Here is a 21,118-nt window from a genome sequence, read left to right as displayed (position 1 = left end):
TATACAAGCAAAAAAAAAGTAATGGAAAGGAGAAATGCTGGAATGCTTTCAGTTATTATCATTATTTTCACTGACAAGAGAGGAAAACGAATTTGAGAACAGTGTTAATCCTAATCCTCGCACTCCCTGTGATTCATTGTGGATGCCACACCAAAATGGCAAAAGCTCCTGAGCGACTGCCACACTGTTCTGAAAGGAGCTCCCTTTATCTGCCGTGGCAGAGAAAATTCTAAGCACAAGAGGGTCTGAGAGTAAATGCAGATGAACCTGTGCCAAGCAACACCCAGACCAACCGTCCTAGAACCTCCCTTCCCTGACCTATCTATGGCCAGACTTCTCAACACCAATTTGTTCTCCAGAGCGATCTCCTATTGAAAGACCCCCAGAGAGGACCTTTCCCTCAGGAGGAGTCCCAAGCGCCCAATGACCGAGCCGAGTCCACTCGGATGCAATCAGCAAGAGGGTTTATTGGAAAACACAGGTACCTGCGGGCACACAGTCTCTTCGGAGGACTTGCGCGCCCAGCAGCTCCAGCATGGGGCTTTTATAGGGATTGGGGAAGCAGAAGCGGGCGTACAGAAGCAGATGCATAGTTACGGGGATTGGTGGATTCAAACGAGGCACATAGACATGTTCACATATGATTGGCTATTTCACATGATGAGGTAATAAGGTATAGCTACACACATTGGCAGGTTTGGGGCGTCCTGGATGTCGGGGACTGGGGGCTTATCTCTTCCTGCCAGGTGGCCTGTGAGTCAGATCCGGTACTCCTGGTCTGTTCTGCATTCCTTTCCTTATCTTTATGGCTTGCCAGTCCTGCCTAGACAGTGTTTCCTGTGCTCCTTTATCTTTATGGCCTGCTAGTCCTGGCTGTAGGGCTTAGCCCTCGGTCTGTGGCCTTTTGGGGTTTATTCTTTTAATTTTGTATCTGGGGCCTTTTGGGGTTTATTCTTTTAATTTTGTATCTCCAAACCTAGAATTCGTATAATTCTCCTTTCATTCCCTTCTCCTTCTACTAAATAATTCTAATCTTAGAATTTTGATATCAAGTCTTGTATTTGGCCTCCCCATTTGTCCTAACTGACTGGTACTGTTGTCTCAGTCACACAGGGTCCAAAAACTAAAACCAAGAAAATTATTAATAATGGCCCAGCTGTAGCAGAGAGTAAGGTAGTCATCCAGGGAGACCGAGTGAACCAAGACTCAAACCAACCTCGTTAAGCGTCTCTATCTTTTTGTAGGAGTCAAGCCTATTAACTACTTTCTTTAACATACATGGACCTATAATCAGAAGCAGAAGCAAAATTAAGAAGGGTCCCATAAGGGAAAATACCAGAGTAGTCATCCAAGGAGATCTACTAAACCAGCTCTCGAACCATCCCTGATACGCTTCTCTGTCTTTTGTCTAACCTTTCTCTAAGTTTATTCATGGAGTCTTTAGTTACTCCTGAATGGTCTACATAGAAGCAACATTCTTTCAGTGTAGCACACAGGTTCCTTCTTTCAGGAATATCAGGTCTAATCTTCTCCTATTCTGAAGGACTACCTCTGAGAGGGAGGTTAGGTATTCTTGGAGGTCAGCTAAAAAGTCTTTCACTCTTTTTATATCTGAGTCAATGGCAGTTCTGAATTCTCTATAAGCCTTGCATTTCAGGGCAATAGCAGATGTCCTTGTGCTGCCCTTGCAGCACCTAGATAGCCTTAGCCCTAAGTAATTCTCAACTCCTTTTTTCTTTTTTTTGTCTTACTAAGTCTTTAGCATCAGGATTCTAATCTGGACACTATCTGAATCTATACACCAAGGTCATGACTGTCTTTCAGAACTTCTAAACTCATACAGGTTGTGATCCCTGAGGCACAGTCCCAAGAAGTGTTAGGAGTACTAACATATGCAATGTTACATCATTTGCAATAGAAATCAAGCCTATTTCCACACCTATCCCGATGGAACGAGGGCAAACATGAAATTCTTGTTTCTAAAGCACACTCCTCAAGTGAGCATTATAGCAACCTCCTAGTCAGTTTCTGATGTATCCACTTATCTGATGTGTAAGTCTAGGGAGCTTTTTGAAGATCTGAATGTCCCTCTAGGTCTCAGCTCTCAGCCCCAACAGCTAGTATGTGGCTGGTGAGGGCTGAGAATTGACGGCTGTCAGGGTGGTCAGTAGCACCAGGTACAGTCCTTTCCAGCGATGCTCGAGTGTCTGGGCTCAATGTAGCTGCTTCCGACCTGGAACTGATGAGATGTCTCAGGGGTCTCCGGGGCATAGGCTGCTGTCAGCTGTGAGCAGATTTCTTTCTGTATCACCTGTAGGTCTTTTAGCCTGGCACACAAATCATTATTACTATGGCACTATGACATGTTGGTTCAGTAACATCATCTAATAGAGTCAGGGGAACTGAGACCCCATAAAAGATCTCAAAGGGGGTAAGGCTGAATCTGGAAGGGGTATTTCTTGCTCTGAAGAGAGCAAGAAGGAAGGAGTGCCACCCAGTCTGTGCCAGTCTCCATGGTCAATTTGGTCAGGGTCTCTTTTAGAGTTCTATTTATTTACTCTACCTGTCCTGAACTTTGAGGTCTGTAAATACAATGTAATTTCCAATCGACCTCTAAATACTTGGCCACACCCTGGCTTACCTTGGCAACGAAAGTAGGGCCGTTGTCTGACCAGATTACCTTGGGCATTCCAGACCTGGGGAAGATTTCTTCCAGTATCTTCTTGATGATTGCAGAGGCCATCTCTCGTTTGGTGAGGAAAGCTTCTATCTATTCCTGAAAAAGTATCTACAAGCACTAGGAGATACTTGTGATTATATTTTTCTGGTTTTATCTCAGTGAAGTTCACTTCGACTTTTCACTAAACTCTCTAGGTCTCTTTGCCCTGTTTGCTTGCTAAGCATTCACTTATTGACATACCTTATACTTTCTACTGTCTCTCTGGCTAAAATCTTAAAGTCTGTTACATACACTTACCTACTTGGACAAATTTTTTTATCTCCTAAATGAGTCCATTTCTGTATTTGGCAAAGTGAGTCTTTTCTTTGTTCTCTGGGGAGTATAGCTTTCCCCTCAAGTGCGTCATTGTCTTTTTTTTTTTTTTTCGTTTAAGCAATTTGGGCCTTTTCTTCTGTTTTACATTCTAAGTGAGACCATCCCTTAGTCCGATCCTAGTTCTCAGTGGCTGTCTCTTGCAGGCCTGCAACCAGGATAGGCTCCTGCATAGCCATTTCCCGAGCCACTTTATCTGCTTTGTTACTGCCCCAATGCCACTGAATCTCTTCCCTCCTGATATCCTGAGCAATGAATAGTACTCACAGTTGTTGGCTTCACCAGGGCATCCAAGAGATGGCAAAGGCATCTGCGGCACTGATGTACTGGGGGGTTGAGGTTCAGCCATCCTAGATGACATTGTTTTGTCCACTATGGCAGCACCCACTTGTCTCTGACCTTCATTCATGAAGAGAACTGTTCCCGTCTGTGGACAAGGTCCTCGGCTTTCAGCAGGGGTCAATCAGCCAGTCACAGAGGTCTTTCCTCCACCCATGGGCTTCTGTCAGTGCTTGACACTCATGTTGCAGTGGCTCCAGATCCGGATTGGGCAGCAAGGTGACCAGATTGTCCCCAACTGGTAGAGAATCTAGTCCATGGCAGCTGACCAGTGGTCCCATCTTTTGGGACACTCTATTCAAAGGCAAAACATCAGCCACTCTATCACAGTTTAAGTCCTGGATTGGGTGATAATTGTTAGTGCCCGGCTGGCAGGAGTGATATGTTCCAAGTAGAACAGCGCTAAGCCATTCATCTCCCAGCATCAGGTACTGGTGCACTGAGACAGATCTTAAGCTCCACATACACAGTCTGCAGATATGCATACACATGGCCTCACCCAGCCATTTTAGCCCACGCAAGCCAATTTGGAGAGCAATTTTCTCATGAGCAAGGGATAGGGGCAGTCAGGGATGACTATGAACTAGTGGGTTACCCGGCCCACGCCAAGGTCCACTGTGAGGAGCTGTCCGAGGAGCTGTCCTCACAGAGATGTGAGGAGCTGTCCGAGGAGCTGTCCTCACATATGTGAGGAGCTGTCCTCACAAACTCCATTACAAGATGGCACCGCCATCCGGCAGAACGCACCTAGTGAAAAGGGCAATACGCAGGCGCCTGGTAACGTCCCTACTCAAAGGGACACGTACGTTTTGGTACGTCATCTGGCATAATTGGCAGCGACCAGTCAGAGAGTGACACGTCCTAGGCGAGGATAGTTTCCTATATAAGGGACGGTTATTCCTCACTCTCCGTCTCCGCATTGTAAGCTTATGCTCTCCCTCTCAAGACGCATTAAAGCTTTTCTGTAGTAGGATCCTGTGTGTGCCGCGTCGTTCCTGCTGGCGAGACGAAGCGCGGGACATCTGGTGCCAAAAACCCGGGAAAGACCTCACCATCGTCAGCACCTTCGGAGATCCCTTGGCGACAAGGAGGATTCAGAACTGCAGGTAGATACGTTCGGAGAGGCAGCCCTCTCTTGGACTTTGGTCTGGGGTTGTCACCGCCTTGGGAAGGATTTGTTGAGGCTATAGTATTTGTCCTGGGAGCCACACTATTCTTTATGTTCTGTTTTCACCGTTTTCGCTGTTAAAAGGACGATCACAGCAGCTGAAGGCGCATCTCAGTCTCTCGTATATAAGTGAGCTTCGCGCAGCTCCCTTTTACCTTCGATTTTGACTGTTGAGGAACAAGGACGCGATAAGGCCGACGTAGATAAGCGGCACCGTCCGGGGAGGCGCGTGTAAGACTCCCGTACATAAGAGAGCAGCGTGTCCGTCTCTACCCTTTCACCTCACGCCTTGTCAGACGGACGTAGATAAGCCGCCGACGTTCCTGGCCCATCATGGGATCCTCACAGTCTGTGGTCACGGCCTTGGAAACAGTGTTAAAGCAGAGGGACATCAAAATTGGAGGAGGAACACTTAAAAACTTTGTGAAGGAGGTGGAGAGGGTGGCGCCTTGGTTTGCCTGTTCAGGCTCGTTTACGATTGCCTCATGGAACAAACTTGGAAAAGACCTTGACAGAAAATTGGCGGAAGATGATCTGCGCCTAGGGACCAAAGCTATATGGAAGCTGGTTAAGAATTGTTTAAAGGATGAAACGTGTAAGGCAGCAGTAGTAGAAGGACAGGCCACTCTCGAGGTAGTCCGGGAAAGTCTGTCAGAAACCGAACGTAGTGAGAGGTTGGGCGCGCGCAAGAAAAAAGACGTCCTAAGAAAGAAAAGGTGCCCTCCCGGTAAGTCCAAAGACAAGGGAGCGTTGAAATTTTCAGATTCCAGCACTTCCTCCTCTACACATAAACCAGGAGGGGGAGCCAGCCTATACCCTGTGAAAGAGCTAGAAGCGCTGAACCTCGACAGTTCTGAAAGCTCTGAAAATAAAACCTTAGACTCAGAGGAGGAGGCTGAGCTAGATGAGGAAGCAGCTAAATATGAGGAGGAAAGATATTACCCAGATGAATGTAGGGGAAGTAATAGAAGCCTTCTAGTGCGGCTGCCACCAACGGCGCCTCCTCCATATGAGACACGCTCACGCGCCTTCTCACTAGTCCCCGAGAGGGTGAGAAGAAAGCTGAGTATGACATTTCCTATCTTTGAGACTCCGGAGGGAGGATGGGTCCATGCCCCTGTTGAATATAATCAGATTAAGGAATTAGCGGAATCAGTTAGAAAGTATGGAGTCACGGCCAACTTTACTCTAACACAACTCGACAGGTTGGCCATGAAAGCATTGACACCAGCTGATTGGCAGATGATTGCTAAGGCAGCCCTTGCCAGCATGGGCCAATACATGGAATGGAAAGCGCTCTGGTATGAGGCAGCCCAAACACAGGCCAGAGCAAATGCTACGGCCTTAATACCTGAGCAACAAGAATGGACTTTCGAACTCTTAACAGGACAGGGCCGCTTTGCAGCTGATCAGTCTGCTTACCACTGGGGCGCCTATGCTCAGGTCTCCAGCACAGCTATTAGAGCCTGGAAAGTAGAAGATGCCATAAAACAGGCCCAATTGCAACGCATTGATTGGTCTCTACCTTTTTCACTCTGTGTACTAGATACCAAGGATTTACCCACTGCCGTTTTATGGCAACAAGGTCCACTGTTATGGATCCATCCACATGCTTCCCCTGTGAAGATTATTGATTGGTATCCAGCCGCAGTAGCACATCTGGCTATTAAGGGCCTAAAAGCTGCCATCTGTCATTTTGGGACTCCACCCCAATCCTTGATTATCCCATATACACCCTACCAGGTCCAAACTCTAGCCGCTACCTCTGATGATTGGGCAGTGCTGCTCACATCCTTTACAGGGAAGATAGATAATCATTATCCTAAACACCCCCTATTGTGTTTCGCAAGATCACAACCTATTGTTTTCCCTCGCATCACATCCCACAAACCATTAAAGGAGGGGATAACGGTGTATACGGATGGGTCAAAAACAGGGGTGGGAGCATATGTGGTAAACTCCCAAGTATTCTCACGACAATATTTTGAAACCTCACCCCAAGTGGTAGAATGCCTAGTGGTCATGGAGGTCATTGAAAAATTCCAGGTTCCTCTAAATATTGTTTCAGATTCCTCCTATGTGGTTAATGCTGTTAGTATTCTTGAAACCGCCGGTATAATTAAAACCACTAGTAAGGTGGCAGATATTTTCCGAAAAATCCAAATTATCCTATTAAATAGAAGATTCCCTGTATACATTACTCATATACGGGCCCATTCTGGACTCCCTGGCCCAATGAGTTCAGAGAATGATTTGGCTGACAAAGCCACAAAAATGATAGCTGTGGCCCTGGCCTCTCCTTTAGAGGCCGCTAAAGCCTTTCATGGCAATTTCCATGTCACCTCAGAAACTTTATGCCACCGCTTCTCTATAACTAGAAAAGAGGCACGTGATATAATCACCCAATGCCAACAGTGCTGCCAGTTCCTCCCAGTTCCTCACATCGGGGTCAACCCAAGAGGAATACAGCCATTGCAAATCTGGCAAATGGATGTTACTCATAATTCTACTTTTGGAAAATTTCAGTATGTGCATGTATCTATAGACACATGTTCTGGCATTCTACATGCCACCCCACTTACAGGAGAAAAAACAACACATGTCATTCAGCACTGCCTTGAAGCATGGAGTGCTTGGGGAAAGCCAAGATGTGTAAAAACTGACAATGGCCCTGCCTATACATCTCAAAAATTCCGTCAGTTTTGTGCTCAGATGCAAGTTACCCATCTGACGGGCCTGCCCTACAACCCTCAAGGACAGGGAATCATAGAGCGTGCTCATCGGACGCTCAAATCATATTTAATAAAACAAAGAAGGGGAATTATGATAGAACTCCCCCCAACACCCCGAGTGGCCACTGCTCTGGCCCTTTTTACCTTAAATTTTTTAAATCTTGATGAAGCTGGACAAACAGCGGCTGAGCGACATTGCTCAGAGCCCAAGAGGACAAAAGAATTAGTCAAATGGAAGGATGTATTAACAAATGAATGGAAAGGCCCAGATCCTGTTTTAATAAGATCCAGGGGAGCTGTCTGTGTTTTTCCACAGGACAATGAAAATCCCATATGGATCCCAGGAAGACTTACTAGGAGCATCACAGCAAGTGATCAAGAAGGGACTGGGACTCCTGCACCTCCTCACTCTTCTTCCATGGATGCCAGCAACGGTGCAGGGCGAGCTACGATGGGGAATAATGTCAATCTTTCCACTCCCGATGCCGGTGATGTACCACTAACAGGGATTTAGGGTTGGCCTATTTACCTAAGGATCCACAGGTTGAACGACTAAAAGAAAATAGGACTATTCCCCTTAAGGGCAGCCTTTGTTTTGGCATATTCAACAAAACATCTTTTGATCTCCCTTGCATTATGTTATATAATCAATCTTCTGCTTGGTTAAGGGAGGCCACATGGGGAACTGGTGAGGAGGACATTGTGGCTAACGCCACAGTTCTCTATGGTGGTGGCCTTACATTGGGTTAATGGTAGCTGCACTGATCTTACGCCCATAGCGATGCTACTTGGAGGAAAGGGCGAAAAGGGACGGTTGTCATTTTCCTGGACGGGGAACATCAAACCTGCTGCCTCTGTCTGGACAGCTACTCATATAAAATATCGCAGTAGTTACCCGCATGCCTCGCTTTATCCCGATCCCTGTTGATGCCCCGGGGACCATGACCTTATTTAGAGGAAAAAGAGATTTTGGTACTTCTGCAATTATTGCTGGCATTATTGCTACGACAGCAGTCGCTCCCTCGGTTACTGCCTCGGCATTGGCCTTGTCAAATTCAGTACAGACAACCCAAACTATCAACGATTTATCGGCCACCATCTCTGTGGCTCGGGACAGACAGGCCTCAGCCAATACTCAGATATAGGGAGGCCTTATGCTTGTCAACCAACGTATAGATCTGGTCCGAGAGCAATTAGATATTCTATGGCAACTGGCCCAGCTTGGCTGTGAGCAAAAACTCCCAGGCCTTTGTGTCACCTCCATATAATATGACAAATTTACCCGAGCTGCTAATCTGTCTAAGAGTCTTTCACAGCATCTGTTACAGAATTGGACCTCGGAGTTTGAACAGACACTTCGGGAGCTGAGAGCGACCATCATTCAAATAAATTCTACCCGACTGGACCTGTCTTTGACGGAGGGATTGTCGTCCTGGATCACCTCAGCAGTCTCTTATTTCAAGGAATGGGTGGGAGTGGGACTTTTTGGAGTGATCCTCTGCTGTGGATTAGTGTTACTCCTCTGGTTGCTTTGCAAATTGAGATCTCAAACAAGAAAGGACAAAGTAGTGATCGCCCAGGTGCTTGTAGCCCTTGAACAAGGAGCGTCAGCCGATATCTGGTTGACCATGCTCAAGCAACAGGTCGCCGGCTGGACAGTTCTTGCACTCCTAGAACCTCGGTTCATTGCACAGGATTAGAGTGTCCGGCTTGAGCAGCCCATGAGGGGTGACAAGCTTAGCATCGCACAGGGAAGTTCTACCAAATATGCTCCCTGGAAGGCATGTCATATTACATGAGGGTTTCTGCCCCAGTTTTCCCTCCCTCGAAAAATGGCAGTGCGACGGGTCGGGAGTGCCCTGGGTCCCAACAACAGCCTAAGGGTATCTCTCTTGTACAGGTTCGCCAACTTCGTACGAGGATATGACCTCTGTCTTCACCCTCCTATATCTGGGTGTCCTGTTTGCTTAAAAAAAAAAAAACAGAAAGGGGGGAGATGTGAGGAGCTGTCCGAGGAGCTGTCCTCACAGAGATGTGAGGAGCTGTCCGAGGAGCTGTCCTCACATATGTGAGGAGCTGTCCTCACAAACTCCATTACAAGATGGCACCGGCATCCGGCAGAACGCACCTAGTAAAAAGGGCAATACGCAGGCGCCTGGTAACGTCCCTACTCAAAGGGACACGTACGTTTTGGTACGTCATCTGGCATAATTGGCAGCGACCAGTCAGAGAGTGACACGTCCTAGGCGAGGATAGTTTCCTATATAAGGGACGGTTATTCCTCACTCTCCGTCTCCGCATTGTAAGCTTATGCTCTCCCTCTCAAGACGCATTAAAGCTTTTCTGTAGTAGGATCCTGTGTGTGCCGCGTCGTTCCTGCTGGCGAGACGAAGCGCGGGACAGTCCACTGTTCTTCGGGCAGTCCATAAGTATTGTTTGTTGCCAGTAGCCCCCTGTACCCAAGGTCTTTGGATACTGGCCCACTGGAGCATAGGAGCACAGAGCATTGGGTCCCTGTATCCATAAAACAACTGGGCAGGCTTCCCTCCTATCTCTGCACATAGCCAGCACTCCAGGACTGAGAGGCTCTCCAGTGTCCCCTCTTGTTCTTTCTGGGGCAGTTCCTGACCCAGTGTCTTTTTTTTTCTTTGCATTAGGCACACTGATCTTTAGCCAGGAATTCTCTTCTGTTGCCAGGTACTGTCTTCCTAGGTTCCCTAACTACTGTGGCCAGTATATGTTCCTCTCTTGTCTTTTATCTCTCTTTAGCTCTCTAGCTTCCTCTTCTTTTAGTCTCTTTTCTTTCCTAGCTTCCTGCTCTTTTTACCTTCTTTTCTCTTTCTCTTTGTTTAACCTTACTTTCTCTGTAACTTATACTAACTCTCAGCAACTTAGCTTAACCCTTCAAATTTCTGTAACTTTCTCTTCATACCCTTTCCTTATCTTAGCCAGATTGGTGGGGCATTTTCCAGCCCCTAGGAGACCCACCCTTGTAGCCTGGGGGCAGACCCGAAGCACTCCCTACCTTCAGGCGTATTGAAGTCAGTCGGGAGTGAGGGCCTTCCACCCATGTCTGGAACATTCTTTCTGGCCTCTAGTAGGATTCTGTCTTTCCTCAGTGGTAAAGAAGACCTGTAACAGTTACTAACAAGCATCTCAAATGGGATGGTGAGAAAACAAGAGAATCTTGAGAATAGAGGTCCACTGAAGAGGGCAAACAGCATTTAGTAACAAAAGGATGGAAAGACGTTAGAACCTGGGTGCTAGATACTAAGCAGCTGACAAAAGAATTGTAACCAGTTCACCTGGGGCTTTCAGGACTTTAGTAGCAGCCCTTTACCAAACTGTCTCAGTGGGCTATAGGCCCATGGAAAAGAAAACATTAATCCTGACTGGCAAAACAAAGTTCTTCACAGTTGTAGATTCTTTTTGAAACTATTTTAGGGGCTTCTCTGCCCCCCAACCTGGGGCATCTCTCCTTGGGGAGGAGGCTCAAGAGAGAAAGCTAAAACTCCTGGCAGAAAACAATTTCTCTCAAGCAAATTATTTTCAACTTTTAACTTAAGCACCAACAGGACCAAGTAAAACTCTTTGAGGAACAAAGCAAACAGTTTCATGATTTCAAACACAGTCGTCAGTCCAAGATTTTAAACACAGTCGTCAGTCCAAATTCAAACATGAAACAAAAGTCAAAAAGACACTAACAGACACCAACACATCCAGAAAACCACAGTCAGATCACAAAGAAGACAAACAATTCCAACAGTCAAACAAGTAACAAACAGACGCGCCGCGCGGCTTCGGTACCAAACTGAAACCAAGAATTCAGACGGAGTCAGTGAGGGTCTTGGATCCTCTACTCCAATAAAATTCAGACGGAGTCATCAAGGGTTCGGATCCCTCCGAAAACGGACGGAGGTGCCACGGATCCGGATCTCCCTCTCCTCCAACCACCCTTGGAACGTCTTCCAGGGCTGCGGGGGAGAAGTCTGAGCTTGTCAGCTCCTTCTCTGGCCCGCCCAGATAGTCCCCAGATCTGAGCCTATTGATCGATCGTTCACAGGACAAGACACAACAGACAAGACAAACGCCGGCTGGCTTACCTCCCGGTGGGTGGTCGGTGGTCTCTGGGCAGAGGGTCTCCAAACCCCGGGCGAGCCCCCATAATGAAAGACCCCCAGAGAGGACCTTTCCCTCAGGAGGAGTCCCAAGCGCCCAATGACCGAGCCGAGTCCACTCGGATGCAATCAGCAAGAGGGTTTATTGGAAAACACAGGTACCTGCGGGCACACAGTCTCTTCGGAGGACTTGCGCGCCCAGCAGCTCCAGCATGGGGCTTTTATAGGGATTGGGGAAGCAGAAGCGGGCGTACAGAAGCAGATGCATAGTTACGGGGATTGGTGGATTCAAACGAGGCACATAGACATGTTCACATATGATTGGCTATTTCACATGATGAGGTAATAAGGTATAGCTACACACATTGGCAGGTTTGGGGCGTCCTGGATGTCGGGGACTGGGGGCTTATCTCTTCCTGCCAGGTGGCCTGTGAGTCAGATCCGGTACTCCTGGTCTGTTCTGCATTCCTTTCCTTATCTTTATGGCTTGCCAGTCCTGCCTAGACAGTGTTTCCTGTGCTCCTTTATCTTTATGGCCTGCTAGTCCTGGCTGTAGGGCTTAGCCCTCGGTCTGTGGCCTTTTGGGGTTTATTCTTTTAATTTTGTATCTGGGGCCTTTTGGGGTTTATTCTTTTAATTTTGTATCTCCAAACCTAGAATTCGTATAATTCTCCTTTCACTATCATCCTTCACTCTGAAGGAGCTTCTTCTTGCCCTGGTCCTGGGTGGACACTCATTTAAACAGTCTTGCACGCAACACAGTGATGAAGCTTTCTGGCTTTGCTCTTGTACCATGTTCTTTCTGGTCCAATCCCAGCCAACTTCTTCGTCTCCTGCTGCTCCGAAGATGCTTGTGCCTCTAACATTTTGTCTCTGTAGATATCTAGTCCTCCTTAGGAACATATGTGTCATGCTTTGAACTCGCCATTTTATCCTTATTATAAACAACTTAACTAGCATTTCCTTGAGCTTTTCTTTAAGATTATCTCACAGTATTTCCACCTCCTATCACAAAATTAACTGTTTACTGGGGGAAATGCTGTGTGAGAAATTTCAGGAAAAAATTTCTAAAGCTTACATGCACCATGATTTTAAGAATTTACATTGTCATGGGGAGTTAAAAAGACTTGCCAGAAAATGGATTGAATAAACCACTCTCTCCCGATAAACAATATGCCTAGAAAGCATCCCTGCTCCTCTTCTCCTAACAATATCTACTAAACTCTTCCCAGAGGTCTGTTCTCTGATTTGTCTTTGACCCATTAGAGGCAATTGGAACTCAGACACTTCTGAGGAAGTGTGTTCTCTCCCTTCACTGATCTTGACCTGACTTTCTGACTCTTTTCCCAACCTTCTCATTTCTTTCCAAACCAGTCTCCCCACAGGTGCTCATAAATACCTTGCAAAGTATTGTGCTTTCAGGTTTTATAAAATGCATCTTTTAAAACCAAAATCTGCTCATTCAAAAATCACAATTTCGTTTGGTGTGACTGACTGAAATCCCGTGTCTTTCACGATTGGTTCAGTATTTCCCATCGGTGGAAAGCTGTCCTGGTTAGACTGGAGACCATACTGGTCCTTTTGTGAGCTCTGCTAAGTTATGTCCATGTACTTTCTGCAGTGATTTTACCTAACGCTGCCTTTTGTTTTAGCCTCATTCTGAGTCCCTCAACATCACTCAATGGCTTTACATTACAGAAATGTCTAGGTTTCCCTCACCCCCAACTATATAGAATAGTTTAATGCTTAAAATCCATAATAAATGTAAAAAGAAAAACCTTAGTGTTTATTTGATTGACTTGTTACATTGCTTTATAAATAATTTTAAAGATTAATCGCTCTTATAATTTAGCCATTATGCATTCCTATTCAGATTGCTTTTCTTTGAATCCTGTTGCTATCCTATCTTTAGTTCATGCTAACGGAAAAGAGTCCTCCAGGAGCTCCATTAAGAAATTCCTGAACAGACTAAGAATCTTAGTTTTGTATGAAACTGTCACTCACTGTGATGTTATGTGAGAACAAGCAGCACGCCTTCTGAAACTGGAGAATGAAGCACAACTGTTCAACAGGTTCCTGCACTAGTCTTACATCTGTGATCCACAGTGTCTCATGGTGGCAATCACGAGTGTATGCATCACACATGGAAGGCCATCAGTAAGCCTGTTGGCACTTGAAGCTCCCTGAGATGTTCCACTGTCAAACACTTTAAAAAGTAGTAAATGGGGCACAATAGGTCACACTCATCTTTGGATTATAATTTTTTCTTTTCTTTTTTCTAAAACGGTCAATCGTAACATGTGTCTTAACTATTTTAGAATGCATATTACTTCTATACAGAAGATCAGTTGGGGTTCCACTCCAAGTACTATCGTAAACTGCACTGGTTATACATAGACACAAGGATGATTTACATCTGGATTAAAATATTTAAAAAGAGGGCAGGGAGGTAAGAAGGGATGGGTGGACAGGTGGAGGAACACCCTTATAGAAGAAGGGGATAACATTTGAAATGTAAATAAAATATTAATAAAAAGGATGTATCAAAAATAATGTAGATTATAACAATATTAATACCATGTTATTTAGTGGTTGCATACAGCTTTAATCCCAACACTTGGGAGGCAGAGGCAGGCAGATCCCTGAATTCAAGGCCAGCCTTCTCTACAGAGCAAGTTCCAGGATAGTCAGAGCTACAAAGAAAAACCTTAAAAAAATAAAGTAAAATAAAATAAACGATTCATTAACATCTAAATGTAGAGATATTTTGTAGTCTCATAATCTATGTGACATGATAAAATGTAAAAATAAAATATGTTCAGTTCAGAAAAAATGGTCTGTGATCTGAAAGTTCAGTATGGCGGTATACACCTGTAATCCTAGCATTTGAAAGGTAGAGGCTGAAGGGGCAAGTGGCCAACATTAGCCCTAGCTCCATAGCCAGTCTGAGGCCAGCCTAGACTACAAGGAGACTTTGTCTCAAAAAACAAACAAATAACAATAGCAACAGCAAATGCCAAACAGAACAACCAATGTAACAAGTAAAACATTTGGTCTATTTTTCAAATGGAGGCAACTTTAGAACTAAGTGTCTTCTTGAATTATGAAGGAAACCATACATTCAGAAAGCTTACAAAAAGGGAGCTGAGAAAGCATGTCATTGACACAAGATTTTCACAGACTTCAACATGGTGAGGCTAAAGCAAAACATTGAAGATTGAAGAGAAGTACTGAAAGATTGTGATATAAAATATTGGGATTTGAAACAGGGCTTTAAGTCTCCAGGTTGGCCTAACAGTGTTAACTCACTCTGTAGTTAATACTAACCTTGAACTCTTAATTTTCCTACCTCCACTTCTCAAGGGCCGTGATTTCAGAATATACTGCTCTATCCAGTTTATGTGGTATTGAAGAATCCTTCCTGTGGATCTATGCATTCTAGACATTCTAGAGCCAGTGCTCTAGCCTGGCGTTTACAATCTTATTGGAACTCTATAGTCTATCCTAGGACACATTCACAAAGGCCTCTGGGAAGACCTTCCTACTTGCTCAATTCTGGGCACTGAATTCCTAGTAAAGTGCTCAGCTATTCATTTTCTGCTCGTGTGGCAGTAGACAGTTTTATCTGTAAAACACAAATGATAGCCACTTTGTTTACATGAGCTTATTGTGAGAACTAAATGAGTTCATGTCAAACACTTTTTAAAAGTCCCTAAGCACAATGGACATGAAGGCACTGAATGTAGGGATTTTAATGGTTATAAAACATTGTGTCGGTAGTTACAGAAACAATGTAGTATGATCGTTCCATGTTTGCTCTGTAAATCAAGGCACCTGTGTGGGAACTTTATCAGAAGTCATGGAAACAGAAAACATTTAATTCTTCACAACCAAGTTCTTTAAACAAAGTACTGGACAGAAGTTAAATCAATGGAGGAGTTAGAAAAAGGATTGCAGGAGCTGAAGGGATTTGCAACCCCATAGGAAGAACAATAATATCAACCAGAATCCCCAGAGTTCCCAGGGACTAAACCACCAACCAAAGAGTACACATGGAGCGATCCATGACTCCAGCCACATATGTAGCAGAGGATGGGATTGTCTGGCATCAGTAGGAGGAGAAGCCCTTGGTCCTGTGAAGGCTCATTTCCCCCGTGTAGTGGAATGCCAGGGTGGTGAGGTGGGAGTGAGTGGGTGGGAGGGAGAGCATCTTCATAGAAGCCCGGGGATGGGGTGGGAAAAGGGGGAACCAAGAAATGGGATAACATTTGAAATGTAAATACATAAAATACCCAATTAAAAAAAGTGAAATCGAACCAGTAGTCAACATGGATGAAGGAAGTATTCAGTCATAGTGCTCCATGTCGTTGTTGCTTCTGTTTACCCCACCCAGAGGCATCACCAAACTCTAGTACCTCCTTTTTAAGGTAGAGTCAGAGAGATTTTCAACATGTCACATGTGAGATGTTGACAAATGGTTCTGGATGCTGGTCAGGAGAATGGGTGGTCCAATATTAGATGAGTATTTACATTTATTTCAATAACCCTGCTAAAATATGATGTGCTGATTTTCAGTCAGTGTCATAGAGGACTTCTTGATGACAATACTGTGACACTGTGTAATCTCCTAGCCAAGGCTGGGCTGCAGGACTTGCTCTTAGAGAAAGGGTGTAGTAGGAAAAAGGACAACAACCATTTTAGTACCTGTATTTCATGGGGATTCCTGCTCAAAGTCTCTCATGGTTTTATTTTATTTCTGTTTAGAAAAATTCTTTATAATCATTCATTAACATCATACTGAAATGAGGAAATGGCTGTGATGAAAACAGTGCTTTCTGTACCAGCATGAAGATGTGAATTCAGATCCACAACACCATGTAAAAAACCAGGTGTGGGATATGACTATAATCCAAGTCTGGCATGATAGAGTTAAAAATATCCTTGTGTTTGCTGGCAGTCCAGCCTAATTTGTGAACCCCAGATTCAGTTAGAGATTTAAACTGTTAGACTCGATCTCAAAAACATTAAGGGGGACAGCAATTGAGAAAGATATGTGATGTTGTCTTCTGAGTTCTATCAGGTATTTCTTGAAAACGGGGTGCTATAAAATGCATTGTTGATACTAATTTATGAGTTGTGAATACCACATAGTTGTTAGTAGTCTGACGTTCCAGCCTAAAGTCCTTTAACAGAATTGTTAACAGAATTCTAACAATTGTTAGAAGGTCTTTGGAAACTAGGAACCTTTAGGCTCAATGTGTGCACACATGGCCTTGAGGGAAATGAACATGTAAGCTAGAACTCCCCAGGTGTCTGGATGAGCCATAGATGTAAAAACTGCAAACATTTTTATGTTTTTGAATAAGCTTTAAACATTCTTTGGTGTGCAGCCAGAATCTGAGTTATTCTTGTATCCTCTTCATGAGGGAGCCCTCTCATCCTTGTTGACTTCTCTGTGACTGAGGGTCTGGAAGAACTGATGCTCTAATGAACTCTGCTGAGATCCCTGGAGTCCTCCTTTCATTCTCCTCTTGTCAGTAATTCTTGCAAAAGCCACTCTCACTTACAAGCAGTGATTGGTCAGTGTCAGTGACAGGAACACTCAGCTAACTTATGCCCTTTCAATAGTAAGGTCGGAAGAGAAGCAGCTAGCTACTCTGGCAGTTGAGGAACATAAGATGTTCATTTCTGAAGCAGAGACACAAAGACTAAGTATAACTCAGTCTTTCTCCACAGCCTGGTGAGGGGCTCTGTGCTAATAGGCATACAGTAGACAGCCAATGATTCTAAAACAACATGCTTACAAGTCCCAAAATGTATTATGAAAAACGAATCCTGTAGAGTGTACACACAAATACAACATGCTATTATAAACAGACCCAAACACAGTGTTTCTCAAAACAGTTATTAGACTTTTTTTTACTTTGAAATTAGTACTCTGAGGAAGATCTGCATTAAATTTCCCAAAGAAAATTAACTTGATGTAAATTTCCTTGTTTTAAAAAATTATCTCCCCCCAACCCGTGTGTGTGTGTGAGTGTGTGTGTATGTGTGTATACGTGTGCATGTGAGTGTGTGCTCTCACACACACATGCATGCACGCAGGTTACACATGTGCTACACATGAACAGACTCTGGAAGCCAGAAGAGGTTGTCAGATATCCAGGACATGGGTTTTAGAAATCAAACCCACGTCCTATGCAGGAGCAGCAGGAATGAAATCTTTAGGCTCCTTCTTGGTGATTCTGTGAGTTGTTATTTTCTAGTAACTGAAAAGTAAAAGTTGAGATCCCAGTCTGGTTTTACCTTCAGCCTAGGGAGTAACCACCAGCATCATCAGAAGCACAGTGTTAATCCAGGGAACAGAAAAGGCAGTTCACAAACAAATCCATGGGATGAACAGTACGCTTAGTGGAGATTAAGGAAAGTCCTTGAGAGTGAGAGCCTTTTCTGTCACCTGGTCACTTGCACCTATGCATGAAGGCTTTTGTGGACCTCTTGGGCAGATTTTGTGAATTACACATATTAAAGTAAAGAGATATTTGATATAAGACACACATTTCCCAAGACCTACAATAGCATCTGGGTTACTAACTATGTGGCTGGTTTTGTAGAAGCATTTTTGTAGCTTCAGTTAAGGGCCTGCAGCTTACCACCATTGCTACTTCTACTTCCCAGCTGTCTCCAAGCCTCCCCTAAACACCCAAAGAACAGACACTAGAGCTACTCTCTCCCTAGCTTCACTCATTGCTAATGCTGGGATATGGCTTTAAGCAGAACTAGAATGTTGTCATCCCTAAAATAAATCTCAGGAATGGCATAACTAGAAATACATATGTGGCCCTGTTGACAAGGTCATCAGAGGAAGGCAGGAATTTCAACCTCTGCCTATCATTGGCCCGTAGATAAGGCAGGACCAACTGCTAGGTAGCCACACCTGGTTAGAACAGTAGAATACCATGGCAACCAGTGAGCAATCTCTACTCACTGGAAGATGAGTAATCTTCCTTTCTTGTATTGTGGCCCCATATATAAGGCATCTGGAGAAATTTTTTACAGAAAAAAAGATCAGATTCTTAGCCCTGTTCTCAAACATAGATTTAAATAAGTCTTTCATGGGAAACAGAGATGGGAAAATTCCTGGGGCTCTCTGACCAGCCAGCAAGTTTCAACCTAGAAAGAGACTTTGTGTAAAAAGGGAACGTTGGACGGCATCCAAGAAATGACACCTGAGGTTGCTTTCTGGCCTTTGCATGCATGTTCACAGGTCTGCACATAAATATATGCATGCACACACACACACACACACACACACACACACACACACACACACACACCAGTTGTAAAATATAATCTCTTGGGACTAGCTGGAAGCTTGAGAGAGGAGATGATACAGGAATCTATGAGGGTGATCCTAGCTGAGATTCCTACCAAAAAGGGATATAAAGATTGAAATGGCCACTTCCAGAGGAGGGGGGGATATCAATCATTAGCAAAACCTTCAACCCCAAATTTGTCTTGCCTATAAGATGTGCAGGGATAGAGATGGAGCAGAGAATGAGGGAGCAGCCAACCAATGACTGCCCCAACTCAAGACCTGTCCTATGGGAGAGAGCCAGGCCAACACTATTAATGATACTTTGTTATGCTTATAGGCAGGAACCTAGTGTAACTGTCCTCTGAGAGGCTCTACCCAGCAGCTGATTGGAACAGATGCAGAGACCCACAGCCTAACATTGGATGGAGCTCATGGAGTTTTGTGGAAAGGTGAGAGATAGAATTCAGCAAGCTGGAGGGCTCAAGAATGCAATAAGAAGACATACAAAATCAAGTAATTTGGGACCATGTGTGCTCACACAGACTGATCCACCAACCAAAGAGCCTGCAAGGGTTGGACCTAAACCCTTCACACATTTATGGGAAATGTGCATCTTGGACTTCATTTAGGTCCTGTAACTAGTGGAGTTAGGGCTGTCTCAGTCTGTTCTCTGCCATGGGATCCTCTTCCCCCACCTGGACTACTTGTATGGGCCTCAGTGGGAAAGGAAATGCCTAGTCCTGCTAGGAATAGATGCCCCAGGGTAGGATGGCCTTCAAAGAGGGTTCCCCTTCTCTGAGGACAAGGAGAAAATGGGAGGATGGATTTGTAAGGATAGGACTGGGAAGAAAGGAGAGAGAAAGGGCTGTGATTGGAATATAAAGTGAATAATAAAAATAACAATATAGAAAATAAAAGGGTCTAATAGAAGAGTGTTGTTAATATACATAATCTAAACCTGTACATCAAGAGCAAAAGAGATGGGAGGAGCATGAAATGTTCGCCGCTCAATCAGGTTTCTCCAAATGAAATCTAAAGGATTCTGAGAACTCAAGCCCTGCCCAAGCCTGTATCTTTTGCTTTACTTACCTTAGGAATGACGGTGGGTATAAAACAGTGTTTAATCCAGTTTATTTAAAAAAAAACAGAAGAATGTGTAATTCATTTCTTTTACTAATTAAAAATTGCTTAAAATGCATTAGTTGGTAGATAGCCACATCAATAGATAAGATATCCTTTTTAATAATGCCAGTACTCACCAGGCCTCTCTTAAGCCCTCATTATCTGATAGTGTGTCTTTCTCCCTAGTCACCAGCTTTGGGCAAAAGTGTCTGGGAGCTCAGGTACGTAGAAAGCCTCTCGTTCCCTTGCTTCTATGAGAATAGTGTATGTGTCTATGGAATTACTAATTAAATCAGATCTCAGTGTGTGAATTCAAAAATTTAATTAGGAGAGTTGACTGTTAAAGTAAATTATTTCTCCAAATCATATATTCCATAATATTTATCCCACTCAGCTGCCATTCTAAGAATTTTAATCATAATCTCTTTTTCAAAATAAGACTCTTTCTCAAGCCTTTTCTTTTTCAGCCAACTATTTAAATGAAGTATTTGGCAAGCAAGAATAAACCCCAAACCCTGCTTAGCAAATAATAACAGCCAAACCGTCTCTATCCATAGTTAGGGCTTTTCAACCCTTGCTAATCCTATTAATGTTTATATTTGGTGTGTGTGTGTGTGTGTGTGTGTGTGTGTGTGTGTGTGTGTGTGTGTGCGCGCGCGCACGCGCGCGCCTGTGTGTGCTTACCCATGCATACTCATGTAGGTATCTTCCTGTGTATGAGTATGTGTGTTTTCAAATATAGAGGTCTGAAGATACAACTGTCCCTTTAAATAAATATCAAATCAGAGTGTGAACAAACTTGAAAATGTTTGAAAATGGGTTTACATATTTCAACTTTCAAATTTTCTTTCCCTTCACACTTCATCATCTATTGTGTGATATTTTAGAGTGCTTCCAGAGATCGTGAGATTGCTTAGTAGGCAAAGGCACTTTCTGACAAACCTGAGGAGAAGGAGAGAACAAACTCTAATAAGTTGTCTTTAAGCCTATATACAACTACACGCATGTGTGTACAAACACAGACAGATATAGAGACACACACATACACACACAGAGAGGCGGGGAGAGGAGGAAGAGGAGGAGGAGGAGAAGGAAGAGGAGGAGGAGGAGAAAAAGCAAAGGGAGAGGGAGGGGAAGAAAATGTAAGCAATTTAAAAAATTCTTAGAAGATTTCCCCATAAATGTTAGACAGGAGATGACATATCATTGACTTGTTGCCTTGAGTATATGTATAAGCGTCTACAGATTTTAATTCACACTGAAACATCA

The 21,118-nt window shown here is 44.2% G+C and overlaps 1 long non-coding RNA gene across 3 annotated transcripts; it reads right to left on the bottom strand.

The window, feature by feature from the left end:
- Positions 1-447: 447 nt before the first annotated feature.
- Positions 448-11,504, bottom strand: LOC148000225 (uncharacterized). Of its 3 annotated transcripts, none has more exons than XR_015641304.1 (3): positions 11,395-11,504; positions 9,700-10,435; positions 448-4,006 (listed from the first exon to the last, which is right to left on the bottom strand). It is a non-coding gene; the product is annotated as an uncharacterized LOC148000225 (long non-coding RNA). The 3 variants fall into 3 exon arrangements; XR_015641306.1 differs by having other exon boundaries at positions 448-3,479; positions 10,317-10,435; XR_015641305.1 differs by lacking the exon at positions 9,700-10,435 and having other exon boundaries at positions 448-2,327.
- Positions 11,505-21,118: the final 9,614 nt, after the last annotated feature.

The sequence above is a fragment of the Rattus norvegicus genome, chromosome 17 (genome assembly GCF_021556685.1).
Source record: "Rattus norvegicus strain SHRSP/BbbUtx chromosome 17, alternate assembly SHRSP_T2T, whole genome shotgun sequence".
Classification (NCBI taxonomy): domain Eukaryota; kingdom Metazoa; phylum Chordata; class Mammalia; order Rodentia; family Muridae; genus Rattus; species Rattus norvegicus.
The sequence above is the reverse complement of the archived record's forward strand: the minus strand, read 5'-3'. Positions and strand labels throughout refer to the sequence as shown.